Consider the following 7,500-nt stretch of genomic DNA (forward strand, 5'->3'; position numbering starts at 1 on the left):
GGCCTGTCTCCACTTACAATGCAGTGGCTAAAATAACGATTTATCACTTGCAGAGTCGCAACTTAAACAATAATCATGCTTGAAAGAAGGGTTTCCAATTCTATAATAATAGCTTAATAATAATAATAATAATAATTGGCCAAATAATTATAATAATACTAATAATAAGAATAAGAATAACAATGATGAAGATAATAGTGACAACAAAACAACGCCTATACACGCGGAGGGTGTTACATGTTTTTATCTTCTCCCATTAAAACGCCTATTTAGCCTTCCTTGTTAGCCATTAATTATAGAATACTACTTTTCTATTTTTTCCAATTATTTTTCTAAATATTGCTATTAATTAATAAAAGCAATGATCATTCGGGTATATTTGGTGAAAATGAATCCGGAGACACAGTATCCTGCGTGCGTGCCTGCGTCTTTCCTATGTTTTGGATAGGCTGTGGGATTCTTATTCCATATTATTATTTTTTTCCACATTATGCTTTACTTCGCGTGAAGTGAAATCCTCATTATATTGTGTTTTCATCTGAGTGAAGTGAAATGGTTGTCTGTCTCCTGCTGTCCTCAAATCTGTTCGCGCCGTTAGTTCCCCAAACTACTGATCAGGGGAACAGAGAGGGAAGGGATCCCCGTGAGAGAGAGCGAGGAAACGGAACGGTGTTTAATTAGTCTAAACAAGTCGAGATGAAACGATATCAAGAGACGGATCTGCTTCCTCGTGGAGGTGGCAAGGCGAGAGGACCGTCCTGCACATTGGCGAGGTTCGCGCGAGGGCTGGGAGATATATTGGCGCGGAGTAAAGGTGAATTATGGCAGTGGGCTAGTCTACTTCAAGCGAGGACACTTTTTATAAAGTATTAATTAGCGAAAGACCCCATGGGTTTAAGGCTGAGCACATTCCACCTACTCAGGCAGGAATAAACATGAACGATGACAGCCGTCCCGTGTGTGTGTGTGTGTGTGTGTGTGTGTATTGGGCATTTCATTAGACCATCTTAATTATCTCCTCGCCGCGAGATCTTTTTTCTTTGATTACCTCCACTGGTTTCCAAAAGGCGCAACACACACACACACACACACACACACACACACACACACACACACACACACACACACACACACACACACACACACACACACACACACACACACACACACACACAGGCAATGCGCAAAAGACTTCTGATTGAATTACGACCACGAGAAAGCGAGAAACTTCACACTTCCTGGCACCTCGCGCTGACCATTTATTTTCCTCTCTCGTGAGCAGCAATAGGTGTCGCGAGGCTTGAGTACTTGTTACTCTAATAAAATAAACGGTGAGGCTTGTTTACCTGGTGAGACACTTTGTATGTGACATTTATTGCCGCTCACATACTACAGACTGCCGTCAGGCAAAGCATATCGAACACGGAGTCAATGCGCTCCTCATAGGGTAAACCAATCGATCACAGAACATTCTAACAATATACTACATCCTCCCTTTTTAAGCATGAGAATCATATTTAACTTTACTGTAGTTCTGCATCTTTAAATTATCATATTAAGAATTACCACCAGATATAAACAATTGCATTATGCATTTTAAAAGACCTTCTTACACTATAAAAACAACCTGTGGATCACATTGCATACAATTAAAAACATTTTATCATTCATAGTTTGTCTTTCTGTTCTTTTTTTTTTTTTTTTTTTCCAAGACACAAGAAATGTTTTTTTTTTTTTTTTTTCATGTGTCTGTTCTTTTTTTTTTTTTTCAAAGACACAGATGATTCTTTTTTTTTTTTTTTTTTTTTTTTTTTTTTTTTTTTTTTTTTTTTTTAAAGACAGTTGATACATATATATATATATTCAGTCTCTGTGGAAGAAAAAATTGGGTAAGTATTCACCTCATTAAACAAGAACAAGTATACATAAACAAAGTCAGAACTTGACTTATCTGTAGGCAGGACTCAAGTGTTATGTCAACTCATAGTCCTTGAACCTTTCAGGAATCTTCACAAGTCTCCCACTTCTGGTGCTGTAGGTGGGTGCAGCTGGAGTGGGACTGGATGGCTCACAAGCTGGTGTGCGTTGGTCTCGCTGGGCCTGTGATGCGCTGTCCTCTCTGTGTGAAGAGTTGGGCTGCTCTGGAAGATCGTCGTCGTCCTCTCGATGAAGACTGGGGTGGATTCTCCGCAGATGACGTCGATTTCTCCGGAACGTGACACCACTGGGTGTCTGGACGTTGTATGCACGTGGTTCCTCTCGCTTGTGCAGGACTGTAGCTGGTTCCCAGCCACGACGTGTTGACATGTGCACTGTAGTGCCAGGAGCAAACTCTGGCAGTGTCTTTGTGTTGTGGTTGTAGTAGTGCACTTGCCTGGCTTGTAGGTGTTTCAGCCGTGAGTGGAATCCGTGTGGCACAGCTGGTTGCAGAACAGCTGTGGAGGTCGGCAGGGTGCTTCGCAGTACTCTTCCCATCAGGACTTGTGCTGGTGAAAACTCTGTTCCAGTCACTGGAGTGTTGCGGAGTGACAGGAGAGCTAAGTGCGGGTCTGTGCCGGCCTGTGTTGCTTTTTTTTAAGTGCATGTTTTACAGTCTTTACCATTCTCTCTGCTAGGCCGTTTGACTGTGGATATCCAGGGCTGGAGTGGATGAGTTTTATGCCCCACGACGATGCAAACTGTCGCATTTCAGAGCTGGCGAAAGGGACGTGATCGCTTACCAGCTCCTTCGGGATTCCATGTCTGGCGAAGATGGTCTTCATTTTGCGTATGACTGTGTGGGCAGTTTTGTCAGGTAAGTTGAGCACTTCTGGGTATTTTGACATGTAGTCCACCATCAGGAGATATGACTGCCCGTGTAGCTCAAAGATGTCTGCACCAATCTTCAGCCATGGCAGCTCAGGTATCTCGTGTGGAATCAGGGGTTCTTTCTGATTTTGTGGCTGGTTTTGTTGGCAATGGGCGGCATTTCTCCACCTGGTTTCGATGTCGTGCTTCATACCTGGCCAGTACATCACCTTTCTTGCGTGCGCTTTCGACCGCAGTATCCCCTGGTGTGCGAGGTGCAGTCTGTCAAGCATCTGCTGCTTCACACTCTGTGGGATCACAATCTTGTCACCAGTCATCAGGATGCCATCCCTGATGCTGATGTTGTGTCGCATCGACCAGTACCTGTAGGTTGGTGGGAAAACTGCGCTGTCGCCTCGGCCAGCCTTTCTTGTGTAGCTCAATCACCTGTTGCAAGTGTGCTGTCCTGTCGCCGTGGCCCCCTTGAGCTTTGAGAGTGTGTCTTCGTCGAGTGCGGCTGTGGCCTCCATTGCGTGCACTACTCTCTCCTCGAACAGGTCTTCCTTCACGTCATCCTTGCAGTCACTGACAACAGCGCGGGACAGGGTATCTGCGACGTGCATCTCCTTGCCTGCTGTGTAGACGATTCTCAGGTCATAGCGTTGGAGCTGCAATAGCATGCGCTGGAGTCGTGCTGGTGCCTTGCTCAGGTGTTTTTTGAAGATGACTTCTAGGGGCTTATGGTCAGATTGTACAGTCACTGTGTTACCATAGACATACTGGTGAAAGCGTTTGGTGGAAAAAGACTATTGCCAGCAGCTCTTTCTCTATCTGAGCATAATTCTTCTCAGAGTCTGTGAGTGCTCGTGATGCATAAGACAGTGGCCTACCTTCCTGCAGCAGACAGGCGCCGAGTCCGTCTTTCGATGCGTCGCACTGTATGGTGAGTGGCTTGCTCTGGTCGTAGAACTGGAGTACTGGGGCTTGCATGAGGGCGTCTCTTGAGCTTCTCCAATGCAGCGGTGTGTTGGTGGCTCCAGTGCCAGGCAGCGTCCTTTCGTAGCAGCTCTCTGAGTGGGCTTGTGATGCTGGCTTCATTTTGGGATGTATTGGCAGAGGTACCTTGTCATTCCCAGCAGTCTCTGTAGTGCTTTCTTGTCGTCTGGCTGCGGCATGTCTCTGATGGCGAACACCTTGGACTCGTCCGGCTTCACTCCCTTCGAGGTGACTACATGGCCCATGTATTTGACTGAGTCCACTTTGTACTGTATTTTGTCTTTGTTGAATTTGATGTTGTTTTTTTTCTGTGCAGTGTCCATTACTTTTGTAGAATGGCATCATGCTCTTCTTCAGACGCAGCGGCGATGATCATGTCGTCTGCAATGATGTGCACTCCTTCAATGTTGCCGAATGTCTCACAGTTCTTTTGCTGGAAAACCTCGCTGGCGGACTTGATGCCAAAAGGAAGTCTCTTAAAGCGGAACCTGCCCCACGGTGTGCTGAATGTGCAGAGCATCGATGAGGGCTGGTCCAGACTCACTTGCCAGTATCCGTCCTTTTCGTCTAGGATGGAGAAGATGGTTTTTCCCCGACAGCCGGTGTAGTACTTCTTCTGGAGTTGGTATTGAGAAGTGCTGTCTCTTGATCGCCTCATTCAGTCTCGAGGGTCCAAGCACACCCTGAGTGTCCCGTTTTTTCTTCTCTGTGATTGACAAGGCTATTTACCCATTCTGTGGGCTCCGTCACTGGTGCGATGACATCTCTTTCGACGAGGTCTTGTAGCGTCGTTTTCAGACGGTCCATGACAGCGATGGGGATTTTTCTGCAGCCGTGCACAACTGGGGCCACATGTGGGTCTGTGTGGATGTGGTGCACCCCAGGAAACTGTCCCCCAGCCCACTGAAGACGGAGGGGTAGGCGTCCACTAGCTCCTCTTTCGTGGCTGGCGCTTTGAGTGCGATGGTCCTGCATTCTTTTCACCAGCTGCAGCTGTTCACATGCGTCTCGGCCCAGGATCGAGTGGAGGAGTGCTTGGTGATGAAGAACAGAAGATCGTCGTCGTTCTGGCCACATCGCAGGTAAGTCTCACGGTGCCCTCCGGCTTCAGACGTGTTTCCTCCATAGGCGACGAGTGTGATGTGTGTGGGTTGCAGCTGATGAGGACCCGAATCTTCTGCAAAATGCTCAGAGGTAGCACATTTGCATCTGCCCCAGTGTCCAATTTAAACTTGACCTCTGTGTCTTTTATGTTGGCTGTTGTGTACCACGAATTATCTTGTTGAGTGCGTTTGGGTTGAGTACAGGACATTGTAGATATGAACAGTGACTCTACCTCAAGATCGTGCACGCCCCGGGCAGTGGCTCCTCTGTCTTGTGTTGACGCGCACATCTTCGCGTAGTGGTTCTTCTTGCTGCAGTTGTGGCAGATGACACCGAATGCTGGACACTGACGAGGTTTGTGCGCCCCGCCGCACTTTCTGCATTTGTTTACATTGCTGCTGGCTGCCTGTGTCTTTCTCTCAGGTGGTCGTGACATTTTTTTCATGGCGACTCTCCCCTTGTCGTAGCTGGCAGACACCTTGTGAAGAGCCTCTACGGATGCCTCTGGCTGCGCCGATCTCATGGCTCGCATCTGTGATCTGGTAACCTCGGCTGCTCTACAGATATCAACTGCTTTATCCAGAGTTAAGTCCGTTTCACGCAGTAATCGCTCCTTCACGCGAGCGTCTGGCACAGAAAACACTAGCTTGTCTCTTATCATGTCATTCTCAGTTTGTCCAAATTCACAGTTCTTACATTTTTGGCGAAGTTCAGTCACGAACTGGTCTACGTTGACTCCCTCAGACATCGGTAGTGACCAGAACTGATGGCGCTCAAATACAATGTTCTTTTTCGGAATGCAATACTTTCTGAAGGCATCCAATATGTGTTTCACCGTTAGCTCACCGGGCTGTCCATCCTCACCCGCTTCGACAAACACGTCCATTGTGTTGTAGATCTCGAGCGCTTCCTCACCGACCGTATGCAGCATGATTGCCACTTTCACCGGTTCAGGTTTCGTGTCCGCTCCCGTAGCCGTCATATACAGCTGAAACCGTTGCTCCCATCGGCGCCAATTCTCGCTGATGTTGCCGGTTAGCACTAGCGGTGCTGGAGGTTTAAACTGGTCCATCGTAGCTAGCTAACGTTGACGTACCTTCGATCACTTGAAGACGTTAAACTAAACTTTTCTTTTCCACAGCGGAGGATCAAACGAAAACTATTGTAGTCTCGCGTCTCATGTAGAGTAAGAAAAGACTACTTCTGACACCATGTTGAGTACTTGTTACTCTAATAAAATAAACGGTGAGGCTTGTTTACCTGGTGAGACACTTTGTATGTGACATTTATTGCCGCTCACATACTACAGACTGCCGTCAGGCAAAGCATATCGAACACGGAGTCAATGCGCTCCTCATAGGGTAAACCAATCGATCACAGAACATTCTAACAATATACTACAGTCTGTGGAGAGTGACAGCCAGGCTGAGTGTGTGCAAGGCCAAGTGTGACAGTGTGTGTGTGTGTGTGTGTGTGTGTGTGTGTGTGTGTGTGTGTGTGTGTGTGTGTGTGTGTGTGTGTGTGTGTGTGTGTGTGAGGGAGGGAGATGCCGGCCATTTGGCTGTTGTTGAAGTGATATAATTTACGTAAATTAACGGCCCCGGAGAGCGAGGCCGCTTTTACGCACAGCCAAACAGAACTCCTAAACCGGAAACACACATCCGCGTCCAGGTGAGAGCACGAAGACACAGCCGACTGACAGCCACACACAGGACTCTAAATTAACTTTGTTCCTCATCACCCAGTGGTGTAGTCTACTTTTTTTTTGAAGTGGGTATACTGTATATTCGAGCATTTTTTGAAGTGGGTATACTGTATACATTTATGCTATTCTAAATAATGGATCAATCTATTTTAAGTGGGTATACTGAAGCCCCTAAAAGTTAGAAGTGGGTATACTAACTCCGTACACCTGCGTTCTACGTAGACTACACCACTGGCATCACCAGCCAAAATAGCTGGTAGATCTTCATCTTACTGGGCAAACACACTCCCTAGTGGGTCAAATGGGCTAGTAGGCTAAGTGGTGTTATACCAGCCAAACTGAAATTTCACCAGCATTTGGCCGGCTGGTGTTAATTTAGGGCGCTGGCCACACGGCCAAACACACTCCGACTCCTCTCCACCCTGCCACCCAGCCCAGGTAGCCACCAGTCCGGCCCCACATGATGCCAACTCCGGTCCGTCCCCCTGGATATAGGCCTACACTGCTGTATCATTTACACCGCTTAGATTGAAATTGTGACTTGTAAATATTACTGAAATCAATGGTAAGTGTCAGGGAGCAAATGCTTGTAAAGTTGTGTTTTTCTTTTCCTCTTTTTTCTTTTCTTTTGTTTCTGGGGTTAGGGTATTTGTAGGCTAGTGTGACGCAGCAGTGGTGGCGCTTCGGTCCGCCAGGGGGCACTGTTGTCCGTGGAATCTCTCTGTCTCGCCCTTCTCGGCTCGTGCATCAGCGCGCTGCCACAGGTTGTCTTGGTGACAATCCTACATGCTTGATGAAAAACAGCAGGCAGGCGCGAGACCCCGGGGCTAACGACAGGGACTTATTTTTACCCAAAAGAGGGATATTTCTTATAATAACACCCCGTGAGAGACGAGGGAGAAAGGGGC

Source organism: Engraulis encrasicolus, chromosome 13, assembly GCF_034702125.1.
Source record: "Engraulis encrasicolus isolate BLACKSEA-1 chromosome 13, IST_EnEncr_1.0, whole genome shotgun sequence".
Classification (NCBI taxonomy): Eukaryota; Metazoa; Chordata; class Actinopteri; order Clupeiformes; family Engraulidae; genus Engraulis; species Engraulis encrasicolus.